The sequence below is a fragment of the Lynx rufus genome, unplaced genomic scaffold (assembly GCF_022079265.1).
Source record: "Lynx rufus isolate CCGP_SWC_20201006 ecotype Redwood Valley unplaced genomic scaffold, mLynRuf1.p SCAF_6, whole genome shotgun sequence".
NCBI lineage: Eukaryota > Metazoa > Chordata > Mammalia > Carnivora > Felidae > Lynx > Lynx rufus.
In genome coordinates this window covers 124,985,516-125,000,000 of record NW_025814878.1, presented here as the reverse complement: position 1 = coordinate 125,000,000, position 14,485 = coordinate 124,985,516, and the positions used below count along the sequence as shown (strand labels likewise).

General features: G+C 44.6%; 1 long non-coding RNA gene across 1 annotated transcript in view; it reads left to right on the top strand.

Moving 5' to 3' along the window:
• LOC124528706 (uncharacterized) overlaps positions 1 to 13,625 on the top strand; it is a 22,718-nt gene extending 9,093 nt beyond the window's left edge. The window contains exons 2-4 of the long non-coding RNA XR_006966217.1: positions 11,126 to 11,350; positions 12,677 to 12,734; positions 13,246 to 13,625. This is a non-coding gene — a long non-coding RNA (uncharacterized LOC124528706). The remainder of the gene's footprint in view (positions 1 to 11,125; positions 11,351 to 12,676; positions 12,735 to 13,245) is intronic.
• Positions 13,626 to 14,485: the final 860 nt, after the last annotated feature.

Sequence of the window (14,485 nt, the reverse complement as noted above, 5' to 3'; positions counted from 1 at the left end):
AAAATTTTCCTTCAGTGTTGAGGTTGAAAGATTCTGCCTTAGAACCATATAGGCCAGAATTAGTGCCATCATTTATACTATGTGATATTTGATAGATTTCTTTCTTTCTTTCTTTTATTTGAGAGAGAGAAGAGATGTAGGGGCAGAGGAACAGAGAGGGAGAGAGAATCCCAACAAGCAGGCTCCACACTCAATGCAGAGCCAGACGTGGGTCTCGATCCCACGACCATGGGATCATGACCTGAGCCAAAATCAAGAGTCGTATGCTCAACCTACTGAGCCATCCAGGTGCCCCTCAACATATTTCTTGACATCTGGGAGACTTGGGTCCCTATTTTAATGGAATGTCTTACCTTTTATATTTAAGTTGGTTTGTATGGCATGTTCCCCAATTTGTGAAATGGAGCGAACAATGTCTTCTTCAAGATTGTCCTTGTGAATCAGTGGGTGAATGAAGGTACGGCGAATGGCACGAACAGATTCTTAGCTGATCTCAGTTCCCTTTCTCTTTGTGTTTATTATACCCAACTGCAGGTGTGCCCCAGTGTACACAATAAAGGGTTATACACACACTGATTTTTATTTAAGGGCTTTAGAATAACTCTCTAAGGAACTACCAGTGAATTAATTATATAGCAAAAAAAATCAAGTTCAAAAAAGCAACTTCTTTTGTTCATATTCATTTCATCGACTACATGGCAAGACTTGCAGAAAAACAAATGAAACCAATAGAGCCTCTGCCATCCAAAGCCCTTGGTCTGTTAGATGATGAACCATATGAGATTGCCATTTCTGTAGGACAAACACCATGGACTGTCGGCCGTATCATATGGTTTAACCTGGTGGTAGGAGACAGGAAGGAGATGTTTCTAGCCGGGATCAAGAAGGCTTAATAGAAGGATGGCTGCCCAACATGGCACATGGCAGAAGGTCCTTAAGTAGCCCCGCTCTGAGTATCAGGTGCCATGTAACAGGGGAAGCCCAGCACTATCAATGTGTTCACAGGCTTCCTCTGGAGCTGCTTGCTGCCACTGATTTCTTGCTCTACACTTTTCTTGCTTCCAGCTCTCAGGATTGCAGCCTAGCCCTTGGGACAGGATACTCAGCTGTGTGGGCATTGACCTTGGTCTTCTGTCCAGCTGGCTCAGGCTCCTCCTCCTTCTGGGTGTCTTGGGAAAACAAGATTCCTGGTTGGACTGGGCCCCAGAACTCTTTCCTCAAGGTCACCCATTTGGGTATGTGGAGTACCATTTTAGGAGCAGAGGACACTACTGTGTTTGCCGAGGTGGAGCTGGGGGATTGCGAAATGGCCAGTGTCCAGCTGGGTGGCCGCGCAGGGTCCTGTCCTGGGATAGGCCCTGTGGGGGTCCCTCTCTGATCTCTTACTCAGAACAGAGTCCACTCTTAGGGCCCCTCCTGCCTGGTAAGGTGCCCCGCCCTTTGCATTGGGCCTCCTCCATGCTGACTACACTTCCCATTGTCTGTTGTCACATCTTCTTCCTCCTGAAAGGGACTCCCTCCCTTCTAGCCACCACAGCCAGTCTGCCTTTCCCAGAGCCCTGCCTGCAGGAAGAGTGCCAGCCTGCTGCCTTGAGTCTCATCAGCCCAGGCCACCTCCAAACAGGGTACTCCTAGAAGAGGAATAGTGGAGATAGGGGAGAGGCAGACTGTCATCCCTTCATTCACCCATTGTCAGGTTACTGAGCTCTTCTCTGGGCTGGGTGCTAGGCTGGTTGCCATGGTGAGGAGCTCGCAGTCTGGTAGGGAAGCTTGGTCGGTGAGCAAACGTCCGGTACAGGATGCTGAGTGCTAGGAGACAGAAAAACACAGATGAGGGGATGTCCATCAGAGGGAAAAGTGAAGCTTCCAGAAGGGGAATCTGGAGGACAGAGAAGGGAATTCATTTGTTGTTTCTTGAAGCACAGATTGGTTGGGCTGCTACGTTGTGCCAGGCAGTGTACCAGGCACGACGGGGGGCGGGGGGGTGGTGGTGCAGTGATAAGCAAAACCAGATTATGTCCTGCCTTTGTGGAGTTTAGTGTCTATTGGGGGAGACACATTTCGATGAAATAAGCACAATGATAAATGAATACTTACAAACTGTGTGAAGAATGAGAGAGCATGCAGAAAGCTGGTTAACAGGGCACCTGACTGATCTGGGGGCGGGGTGGAGGAGGAGTGGGGCAAGGAGAGTATCATTTGAATTGCGAGCTGAACAATGGGCCTGAGTTAGCCAGGTGAAATTGGCAACTAGGACATTTCGGACAGGAGAATTATGCCGGTGAGTGTTGAGAGATGGAGGGAGAGCTGTCCATCCAGGGAGCTGAGCCGGAGCACAGCTGCAGAGAGGCAGGACGGCCAGGATAAGGATTTGTTTAGGCTTTATCCTAAGAATGATGGGAATCCAAGGTTGGGTTTTAAGCCAGGGGGCAGGGTGGGTGCAGGGCTGGTGACAGGATCAGGTTTGAATTTTGAAAAGACCTCTCTGGCAGCAGAATAGAGGATTACAGAGAACAAGTGTGAGGCAGGAAATCAGTATTTATTTATTTATACATAATGGGATCCTATTGTATGTGTTGTTCTGTAACTTGCCTTTTTTTTTTTTTTAAACTTATGTCACACTGATCTATCTCATTCAACTTAACAATGCAGCCAGCCCAATATTTTGTAGTATAGGTGGATAGGTTATATAATGATTCAGAGTTTATTTCTAAATTATTTCTAAGTTTTCATGTTCACAAAATACTGGCAGGAACATCCTTGAACATGGGTGTGGCAGGTGGAATTCTGAGATGGTCCCAAGATTCCCACTCCTGTTGCACTACCCTGTGTAATCCCCTCCCCTACAGTGTGGGCAAGAACCATGGAAAGGATGGGCTATAACTCCTGTGACTGAATTAATGGACTTGGAATAATCTGGGTGGGACTGTTTTAACCGAGGATCCCTTCCAAGGGGATCTCTGAAGGGAGAGATTTGAAATGTGAGGGGGCTGAAGGATGGCCACATGGCAAGGTTACATGAACCCCCAGGACCTGGGAATGACCTCTAGTGGTTGAGAATGGGTCACCTCTGACAGCTAGTGAGAAAACAGGACCTCCCTCATACAGGCAAGGAAGTGAGTTCTGCTAACACCCTGAGGGAGCTTGGAAGCAGATCTTTCCTGAGTTGAACTTCCAGATGAAAACACACAGGGCGACATCTTGACTTCAATCAAGTGACACCTTAGGCCGAGAACCCAACGAAAACGTACCTGACTCCTGCCCTTCAAACTGTGAGATAACAATTTTGTGTTGATTTAACTTGTTTAGTTTGTGTTAACTTGTTATGCTCAATAGAAAATCAATACCATGGGGCGCCTGGGTGGCTCATTCTGTTAAGCGTCTGACTTCAGCTGAGGTTATGATCTCACAGTTTGTGGGTTTGAGCCCCGCATCTGGCTTAGCACTTAGCATGGAGATGCTGGGGATTCTCTGTCTCCCTCTCTCTCTGCCATTCCCCCCTTCACGCTTGCTCTCTTTCTCAAAAAAAAAAAAAAAAAAAAAAAAAAACCTTAAAAAAAAAGAAAACCAATATCATGACTATTTTAATATATTTTTCAGTATTTCCATAGGACAGAGATAGAGAAACATGTTGCCTGGAGTTTGAAGGTGTGCCCATTTAAATTTTTAACAATTATTTTCAAGTTGTTTCCAAAAAGTTCACACCAATTTCACATTCCCCCAGTGGAGAATAAAAGTATCTATTTTCCTATGTTCTCACTGATTATTATGTTTGTTTTTTTTTTTTATGTTTTGTCAACCTGATGGGTAAAAATGGTACCCATTTCTGTTAGAAGGGGTGTCTTTTGGATATCTATCAATCTGTCCATCTATCTATCTATATTTGGGTACTCATATCTCTTGCTTTCTAGTCTATTAAGTTTGTGTGTTTCTTCTGTGAAAAACAGAAAGTATGACAAGGTCCTGGTATGTGCTAAGTGCTTGATAAATGTTAAGTGATCACGAGTGATTTATAGGAATTAAACATATAACTATTCTATTAATCCTGTATTACAACTGTTGCATTTTTTTTTAATGTTTATGTATTTATTTTGAGAGAGAGACAGAGTATGGGTGGGGGAGGGGCAGAGAAACGGGAGAGAGAATCCCAAGCCGACTTTGTGCTGTCAGAGAAGAGCCCAATGTGGGGCTTGATCCCATGATCCATGAGATCATGACTTGAACCAAAATTAAGAGTTGGGCACTCAACTGACTGAGCTGCCCAGGCACTCCTCTATTGCGTATGTTTTATTTCAATCTGATTTTTATGAAAAAATGTTCCAGGTTTTAAATGCTGGCAACCAATTAACCAATTCATAGGTAGAGCCAATAATGTGGGTCAAACAAAACCCCTAATGTGCAGCCTCTGTTCTCTCCCAACCCTCCTTCCATTTTGTTATCCTTACACATTTCTTACTCGCTGATACTTATCCCTGTTAAATGAGTGGGGAGCCTTGGGTGTTTTCCTATGACTGGAAAGAGTTTATATGTAAGAATTATCTTTCTTTAAAGGACTGGAAAAAGTCACTTATAAACCAATCTGAATTTGATGCTCTTTTTTGAGGGCAGAGGGGAAAAGAAATATTTTTGGCTATTGTTATCAATTAAAAAAAATTTTTTTTAGTGTTTATTCATTTTTGAGAGAGAAAGAGAAAGAGACAGAGCATGAGTAGGGGAGGGGCAGAGAGAGAGGGAGACACAGAATCCGAAGCAGGTTCCAGGCTCTGAGCCATCAGTACAGAGCCTGATGCCGAGCTTGAACTCACGAACCATGAGATCATGACCTGAGCCAAAGCTGGATGCTCAGGTGCCCCTATTGTAACAATTTCTTATCTGGCCATTACCCTGGCCTGGTTTTCTACTTATATATTTATATAATTTATCTATTTATAATTTCCTAAAAATTATCCTTTTCATCTAGATTTGCATATGTATTGGTATAAACATTTAAATGAGTTTTTTAGGGGCGCCTGGGTGGCGCAGTCGGTTAAGCGTCCGACTTCAGCCAGGTCACGATCTCGCGGTCCGTGAGTTTGAGCCCCGCGTCAGGCTCTGGGCTGATGGCTCGGAGCCTGGAGCCTGTTTCCGATTCTGTGTCTCCCTCTCTCTCTGCCCCTCCCCCGTTCATGCTCTGTCTCTCTCTGTCCCAAAAATAAATAAAAACGTTGAAAAAAAAAATTTAAATGAGTTTTTTTAACACATTTTGAACTTTTATCGAACCAATAGTTATGACTCTTGTCATTCTTAACATAATTTTTCATAAAATCCTATTTTATGTATTTGTGAAAAAGTTATTATATATGTGACACAAAATTTAGTACACACAGAGGATATGTACTAAAAAAAAAATACATGTACAGGAACACCCTTGTGCCCAGCTGTCAAGTTCCCTTCCCAGAAACAACTGTAATTTGTTTCTTGTGCAACCTCTACCACAATTGATTTTAGAACATTTTCATCATCCCCAAAAGAAGCCCTTGCATTCTTTTGCTATCACTCCCCATTTTCCCCCAGCCCCCTCCAGCTCTAGGCAACCACCAATCTCCTTTCTGTTTTCTGATTTGCCCATTCTGCACATTTCATATAAAAGGTATTGTAATTATGTGGTCTTTTGTGGCTGGCCTTTTTCACCTTAGCTTAATGTTTTCAAGGTTCATTCATCCATGTTCTAGCACATTTCAGTACTTCATTTTTTTTTTTAATTGCCAAATAACATTCCACTGTGTTTACCCATTTGTCAATTGATGGATATTTGGTTCTTTCCACTTTTTGGCTATTATGAATCATGCTGCTGTGAACATTCTTGTACAGCTTTTTGTATGAATATGTTTTCATTTCCCTGGGAGCGGAATGGCTGGGTCATGTAGGAGCTCCATGCCTCACATTTTGAGGATCCACAAAACTGTTTTCCACAGTGGCTGCACCATTGTAAATTCCTACCCCCCCCCCCATGTGCAAGGGGGCCCATTTCTTTACCTCTTCCCCAACACTTGTAATTTCCCATTTAAAAAAAAATTATGGCAGTCCTGCTGGGAATGAAGTGGGATGTTATTGTGACTTTGATTTACATTTCCCTAATGAATATGATGTTTAGCATTGACCATTTGTCTATCTTCTTTGGAGAAATGTATGTTCAGATACTGGGCCCATTTTTCCATTGTGCTATTTTTCTTTTCATTGTGGCATTCCGTTGTTTTCTTAGGAACTATTTCTCTCCAATTTCTTACCAGTTAAGTTTCACCGTGACGCTATCCCCAATTAGGTAGAACAGCGCTGTCCAATCGAAATACAATGCTATATAATGCATATGTGATTTAAAATTTTCTCTTAGCCACATTAAAAACATCAAGAAGAAACAAATGAAATTTATTTTAATAGTAGGTTTTATTTAACAATATATATTATTTAACCCCAAATATCCAGAATAGTACCATTTCTTATGTGTACTCTATACAAAAATTATTTACATTCTTTTTTTATTTGTATGAAGACTTTTAAGGGTATATTTTACATTTACATCACATCTCAATTTAGAATAGTAATAAGCTGGGGGCTCCTGGGTGGCTCAGTCAGTTAAACATCCAACTCTTGATTTTGGCTCAGTTCATGATTTTGAGGTTCATGAGTTTGAGCCCCGCATCGGTCTCTGCTCTGACAGCGTGGAGCCTGCTTGGGATTCTCCCTCCCTCTCTCTCTCTGTGCCTCCCCTACGTGTGCTCTCCCTCTCTCTCTCAATAAGTAAATAAACAAACAAACACACACACAAACAAACATTAAAAAATAGAATAATAATAAGCGAAGTGCTCAATCGCTTCAGGTAGCTATTGTCCACCATGTTGGACAGTATGTACTCAGATTGTACCATAAGGTTTGCAACAGTAACAACCATTGTTTTGCTTGCTGCTGTTTCTTGTATTCCGCAGTTGCATCTCTGCTGGTCGTATTTGGGGATGGGAAGTTGATGGAAATGCAAATCTAGTGGTCTCTTTTTACTCTGAGCATCATAAAGCCAGTTTAGAGATGGTGTCTGGGACTTGAGGGAGCACATAAGATAATAAAGAACTATTGGAGACGGGAAGGGAGAAACCTTGCACTGGCATAGGTGAATGATTGCTGTAATGAGGAAGGCGGTGATGGAAGAGGAAAGAAGGGGGTATATTCCAAAGACACTGAGGAAATAACACAGAAGGGGCTTACTTGGTCAATAGAGAGAACTAGGGAGAGGGAAGAGCTGAGAATGACTGAGGACACTAGTTAGGGTGAACAGGGGCTGTGCCACCTAGGAGAATTTCAGACGAAGACAGGGTTTGGGGAAGATGGTGACCAGTTGGATCCATGGAATCCAGGATGCCAGTGTGACATCAAACGGAGCAGCAGGCTGGACACGGGGCGGAGGGACAGAACCACCCAGGAGGGTTTGGGACTTCTTCACAGAGACGTGATAGGGGCTGCTAGGGAGGGGATGGCCAGTGCTTTGGGAAAATGCAGGGACGCGAGAAAGAAGAAACGGGACAACAATCTGAAACAGAGCAGCCAGGGAAGAAGCAGGAAAATCAGGGTAGTCTAGAGTTTGAAGAAGAAAGTGAGGGGTCTGTGTGAAATGCCACCGTAGGAAGTAGATAGCAGCAACAATAACAATACTAATGGCATTGGTCACACATTGTTGCTCCTCTGTTGTACCTGTGAAATCTGGAGAATGAGAAAACTCTTGTTCCATGTGTAAGAATGTGATGATTACTAGTACATTTTAGTAACTTGGAAAGACAGTGTGCGTTTTGGGTCTTTAAAAAAATTTTTTTTAATATTTATTTTTGAGAGAGAGAGAGCTTGAGCAGGGGAGGGGCAGAGGGAGAGAGGGACAAAGAATTGGATGCAGGCTCTGGGCTGTCAGCAGAGAGCCTGACGCGGGGCTCGAACTCACAAACCATGAGATCATGACCTGAGCTGAGGTCGGATGCTTAACCGACTGAGCCACCTACGTGCCCCCATTTTGGGTCTTAGAAGATAGAATTAATTCCACAGTCTGAGTCCTTGCTCTCTGGGGGAATCCAGGACTTGAACACCACTTACCAATCCAAAAGGCCTTGAGTGATGACAGTAAGCCTGGATTACGTCAGTCCTGCTGGACGGCCTCCAGGGGCATGTGAGAGCCATGGCAGTACGGGCTGGCCAGCGTCTCCAGCCTCACTTCCCTCCGTGCTGCCTGGGGCTCTGCGCCTGGCCACACAGGGGGCCACCTCTCCAAGGCCCTTTGGCGTGTGCTGTTTCTTTCAAGGCTTCTCTCCTCTCTCGCCTGACCAAGAAGCCGGGATGCTTATATCATTTTCTGGCTTAAAACCTTTTAATGATTTCCCATGACACATACAATAAAATGCAAACTCAGAACCATAATCTAGAAAGCCATGTGTCATCTGGTCCTTGCTTATCTCTCCCACCTCAGTTCTTTCACGCCGTGTCTCACCCACTAAATTCTAGCCACACTGGTCTTGCTCCCTTACTCCAATAGCATACCAGGCCATTTCCTCTGCTTGAAAAACCCTCCCCCCACATCTTATCATTATGGTCTCAGCTTAAACATTGCTTCCTCAGGCTTCCCGGGTCACATGGTCACTCTGTCACAGTCCTCTGCCCATTAGTGGTTCCTCCTCCTGGAATGTGAGTTTCTAGTGAGAGGACTTTGCACGTTGGTCCACTGCTCTAAGCCAGTGGTCAGAGCAGTGGGAGCCCATGATAAGTGCTCAATATCAGTTGAATGGAGGGAAACACTACAGTCACCTCCTCCAGGCAGACTTCCCTGACTCCTGCTCTACCCAGCCTGGTTTAGGTTCCACTCTGATGTGCTCACATGGAGTCTTAGCTTCTCTTGGGTCCAGTACCTTCTATGTTGGGTTGTAACTGCCTTCCTGCCTGACCACCTTACCTCTCTTTTAAAAAAAAAATTATTTTTGAGACAGAGAGAAACAGAGCATGAACGGGGGAGGTCCAGAGAGAGAGGGAGACACAGAATCTGAAACAGGCTCCAGGCTCTGAGCAGTCAGCACAGAGCCCGACGCGGGGCTCGAACTCACGGATTGTGAGATCATGACCTGAGCTGAAGTCGGACACTTAACTGACTGAGCCACCCAGCCGCCCCTGACCACCTTACCTCTCATCGCGGCATTCCCAGTTTTCGGAAGAGCTCCTTGCCCAGAAGAGACCTGCAACCAGTGTTTGTTGGATGTTGAGTGAAGGAGGCAGGGGGGGAGTGAGAGTGACTCTGAGAGGAGTCCCTTCTCCCTGTGACTCTGGGGAAAACATGCAGTTCTCGCTGAAGCAGGAGGCCCCGCCTGCCCCCTGCCCCCCTGGGGAATGTCATTTCCAAGTGTATCCATTCCAGACAAATACCAGTGAATCTTCCTGGGAGAACCAGGTGGCTGGAGTGTCCCTGGTGGTATAGGCCAGGAGATACGGATTGCCCTGGAGGCTTGTCCTGTAGGGGAGAGGCTAATAACATCCACACACTGGCCTACTTGATGTTTATCCATCTGCTTTTTGGTGAAACTGTGTGGTGCAAAATGTAACAATACGGTTGCTTAACCATCACTGACTGCAACCTACCGGAAACAAAAGCAGTTTTCACTCAACCTGATTTTGGTGAAGTAATCATGAAAACTTGAAAAAACTTCGATTCAGGGGCACCTGGGTGGCTCAGTCGGTTGAGTGTTCGACTTTGGCTCAGGTCATGATCTTACAGTTTGTGGTTTCGAGCTCGCTGCTGCTGTCGGCCTATCAGTGCAGAGTCCACTTCAGATCCTCTGTTCCCTGCCCCGGCCCCCCCTCCCCATCCTCCCCCACTTGTGCTCTCCCCTGCCCCAAATACATAAAAATAAAAAATAAAAAAATTCAATTTAAGTGTTAAACATTGTTTAAGAATAAATATCACTAAGATTTAGTTTTCTAGATTGCTGTTCTTAAAAATAATAATAATAATTTAAAAAGCACCCTGGGTGGCTCAGTAGGTTAAGCGTCGACGCTTGATTTTGGCTCAGGTTGTGAGCTCATGGTTTGTGATTTTGAGTCCCACGTCTGGCTCTGTGCTGACAGTGAGGAGCCTGCTTGGGTTCTTTCTCCCTCTCTCTCTCTGCCCCGCCCCCTCTTGCTCTCTCGCTGTCTCTGTCTCTCAAAATAAATAAAAATAAACTTAAAAAAATTTAAAAATTTAAAGAAGTACCCTTAGTCATTAACCCCATTGTGTTTTTATAAGTGTGTTAAGATCGAGATGGTAAAATTCATTAAATAACGTGGGGTGGGAGATAGTTGGTTTTTATCACTAAGGGGGAATCATTAAGCAGGAAACAGGAAATTAAGAAAAGTAAGTCTGATTAAATAAATGTCCTTTTGCTTTCCTCATTGCCCCGTCCTCACAGGCTCCTTTCTGAACTTCTCTCTCCCTTGTCCTGCCTCACCCCTCCTCACCAATGCTTACCTCCAAGGCCTCACAAAAAATTGGATTCCAAGTTACACTTCCTTGTTCAAAATTAGTGCCACAGGCATTGCCTTGGGAAGCTGGGATTCAGGTTGCGGATCTCACTGTGACAAAAGCAAGGGGAAAAAAACAAATCTGTGGTGCACTGGGGACTTGAGAGACAACAATAATGAAATAAGATAGGGTTATTATTGATCTAGTATTGTGTACGCGCAAACAACTGCCCGGAGACAAACACCCTCGAGCTGAGAAGGCCCTCCGCCATGGCACTTGGCGGAAGTGCCCGGAAGGGACAGGGTGTCCCAGAACTTGAGGAGACCAGCTTCGGATCCCCTGAAGACCCGTCCTCGGTTGACCCCTCAGTGTGTTTCCGAAAGTGTAGGCAGCAGAAGCACCTTTATTAAGATTATTATTTTTACATTGCAAAGCACTTCCAACATCCTTCCCTCCCCTCCTTTGTGTTTACTTCCTTGTTTTTGAGAAACTGGTATTAGTGGTTTTTGGACAGATGGGTTGAGACAAAGCTTCTCAGAGGACTTAATTCCCACCCTTGGCAGAGCCTGCTTTTTCCTGGACAGGTGTCTTCAACTTTATCTTTGCTTCTGACTGTTGTTGTCCTAGGTCTTGGCCCAGATGGGTGTCCTCCCTGCCTTTTGCCAGTAAATTAGCCAGGGTCCTCAGATGGGTCACCTGGTTGACCTCTAGGGATACCTGTGGAAGATTCTTCCAGAGCACAGTCTGCATCATGCCACTCAAGATCCTAATTTAATCTACATTTCATAACTGCTCTTGTGCCAAAAAGGAGATCCAGTGTTTCCAAATGTTTTCATGCAGCTTCCGATACAGGTAAGGTCTCCATTTCTTTTCTTCCTGAGATACAAGCTGTGCCATTTAAAAAAAAAAAAATTTTTTTTTTAACGTTTATTTATTTTTGAGACAGAGAGAGACAGAGCATGAACAGGGGAGGGGCAGAGAGAGAGGGAGACACAGAATCTGAAAGCTGTGCCATTTTTGTAAGGCTCTCCATGAAGGTGGCCTGGGACTTCCTATTTCTGTTTCTTGAATGTAGCTTTCCCCCATCTTTCCTCTTCATGTGGCTCAGCTGTTACCAGGATATCTTGGACAGATTTCGCCACTCTGAGCATTGCTATCTACTTCTCCCAGTAGCCTTCAATTTGCCGTTCCCGAGTGGGTCACCGGTGGAATGCTTGGGTTGGCTTCAGAGCCTCTCCTGTTCTGACCACAACCGTGCCGAGAGTCTGTAGGTTAGGCAGGGAAGATGGGACCGGCTGTTTCCCTGAACCTGAAATCCTCTGTGGGTTCCCTAAAAAGTGCTGTAGGGGTGATGAAGACAGTGGGTTTCCGTTAGGGAGCACGGATCTTGGTCAGGGATAGAAGAAGTGAACCCGAGGAAAGGGTTGAAGGAAGAAGGCTATTTAAGGAGGTACAAGTGACTTATGTTCTCATTTAGACACCCCTTCCTTCATGGACTCACTATAGTAAATAAAATCAAGGAGAGAAGAGGGAAAAGGAACAAGAAGGAAAAATTTACTGTGATATTCCCCATCCAGTGTGTTCATCTCGTGCATCCCTCCAAACCCGCCTCCGGGCCCCACCTCCCCATTTCTGTAACTGTATCACCTTCCCCATGCTGTGTGTCAGCTGGCACCCTGACGCCTTCGCTGCCCCAGAGCCCACCGGAGCAGCTCCCGGAGACTGTCTCTCACCACCTGTCTTCTTTCCTCATTTCCCTGCTTTACCACTCGACGGCCCCCTTCCCCAGCTTCCAGGGGCTGGCTCGCTGGTCTGCCCCATCCTGGACTCTTTAAATCTGGCAGAACAGCCCATATACCGTACCCCTGGTCACACGTTTGGGCTCCATCTCTCCGTTTGGTTCTGAACCCTTGGCACCTTCCTCCGGCTTTGTCTACATGCCTCCCTAGACGCGGTGCTTGCTCCTGTTCACTACCTTTATTTCAAGTTCTGGTCGCCAGCATGGTGTCTGGTCTGACCAGAGCCCTTTTTTCCTGGCACAGCATTTTGTAGAGATAGGCAGTTCCTTTGCTTTTATGTCACTTCTCCAAGTGAGAGGAGCCAGATCGAAAGAACAGGTGCGGAATGGGGCACTGCAGGGGCCAACCCCCCTCTCACATTTCTGCTAAAATCCTACAGGGAGACTACCGGAGACCGAGGATCCGAGCCCTATTTGTTACACAAAACATGCTGGATGGTAAGCAGTGAATAGGACATGTGTACACGTTTGGAAAAAACGCTATATACCAAACTGATAAAAGGACTTATTCTATGCTTTTTTTCTATAGTATTTTATAACAACAATGTACTAATAGAATGTGTTTTGTATACATCATTTTTTTTTTTTAATGGAAAAACACAACCCAGCCTACAAGTGCTGAATGGGGCAACCTTTATTAGCATCTTGGACAGCCCTAAGCTGGTTCTTGGTGATTATCAACACCATCATGGGGTTTACACCGAGGACCATACACTGGGCTGTCAGTGAGGGGTTAGCTGAAAACTGTCTGGTGTGCTTCCTTAGGCTGCGTGAGGCTGAGGATAAGAAGACCTCTGGGAAAGATTTTAATATATCACGTGAGCTTGGCCTCCTGGGGAACGTGAGGGGATAAAACAGATGTTGACTCCATTAACTTGTCGGTGAAGCAAACCAAACATCACCACAATGGGAATTGGATTAATGTTAGTGTTTTACTTTTATTGTTTAGGTTAATTTGGTGCGAACTTACTTTGTTCATGTGGACTTTACATATCAGATACTGGATACACATCGCAATAGCAGGACCCCGTAAATACTGTCTTCTGGAATTTCACCACAGCATGATGGATTCCCAGTTTCATAAACTGTATAACTTGTGTGTATAAACTTCCCTAATTACTAATACCTGGCTCTGTTTTAATTCTGCTTCCATATGTTCTTGACTTCTCTGCAGATATAACAGTAAGTTTCATGTCTCATTGCTCAATTAGTTGCTGTTGTTAGCTTAATAAGTGAAAGGCTTTCTGGTGTCATTGACCTGATTTTTAGGATTGCAAAAGGCTGTATACATCATTTGTATTTATTGCCAAATAAACCTTTGTAAGTGTATGCTTTCCTTGGGCCCATAATTCTCTTTTCAAACCTCATTGTTCTTCCCCAGACATAGTGGAACCACATCACAATGTTGGAAGTGGAGATAGAAATAACACTCTCCTTAAGAATCAATCTTGTTGTTATGGGGCCAGTATGGTTACTGTGTTTATAGAAAACACTTTTGAACCTGTGGAATGTTCAGGTGCTTGTGCTAGTGAGCTGTGTTACAATGGCATTCTCCGGGTCTTCAAATGCTACCTTTACTGACAGAGCTACCTCAACTCCATCAGGAAACCCATCAGACAGCCGGAGAGATTGAACCCTGTTGATGCAAAATGACTTCCTCAGTTGGTGATACATGTGGGCATTTTCCATTCTTGCTAAAAGGAAAAAAAAAAAAAAAAGACTCTTTCCTTATATGGTTGAGAAAACCTAGCAAAATGTTTCATTAACATCCAGAACTGAGTCATGTCCTCAAGTCATTTATAGAAGACCTATACTTTGGCATGAAGCACAATACACAGTGACAAGCTAGCCAGAGAGAAAAATCATATGTTGCCTGAGTTGGTCTTTACAACTTTTCTAACTTCAGTTTTCTGGATCTTCGGACTCTCAACACTGGTATTGACTATCCCTGGGTGCCCAGAGCTCCTCAACAGATGATTTTCTCCTTGTAGAGCATCTATGCTTAAAATTCCTCATGATACTGCCCCTTGCCCTCCCCACTGCCATCTCCTGTACAGGGTCTATTCCTTAAGAATCCCACTCTGAGCTTATTGTCCTGTGGAAAACCAGTCTTTCAAGATAAGGGTTGTAGGTCAATAACGACTTTCCCTCAGAGCTATTTTAATTTTACTAGGAGATTCCTGGTAAAA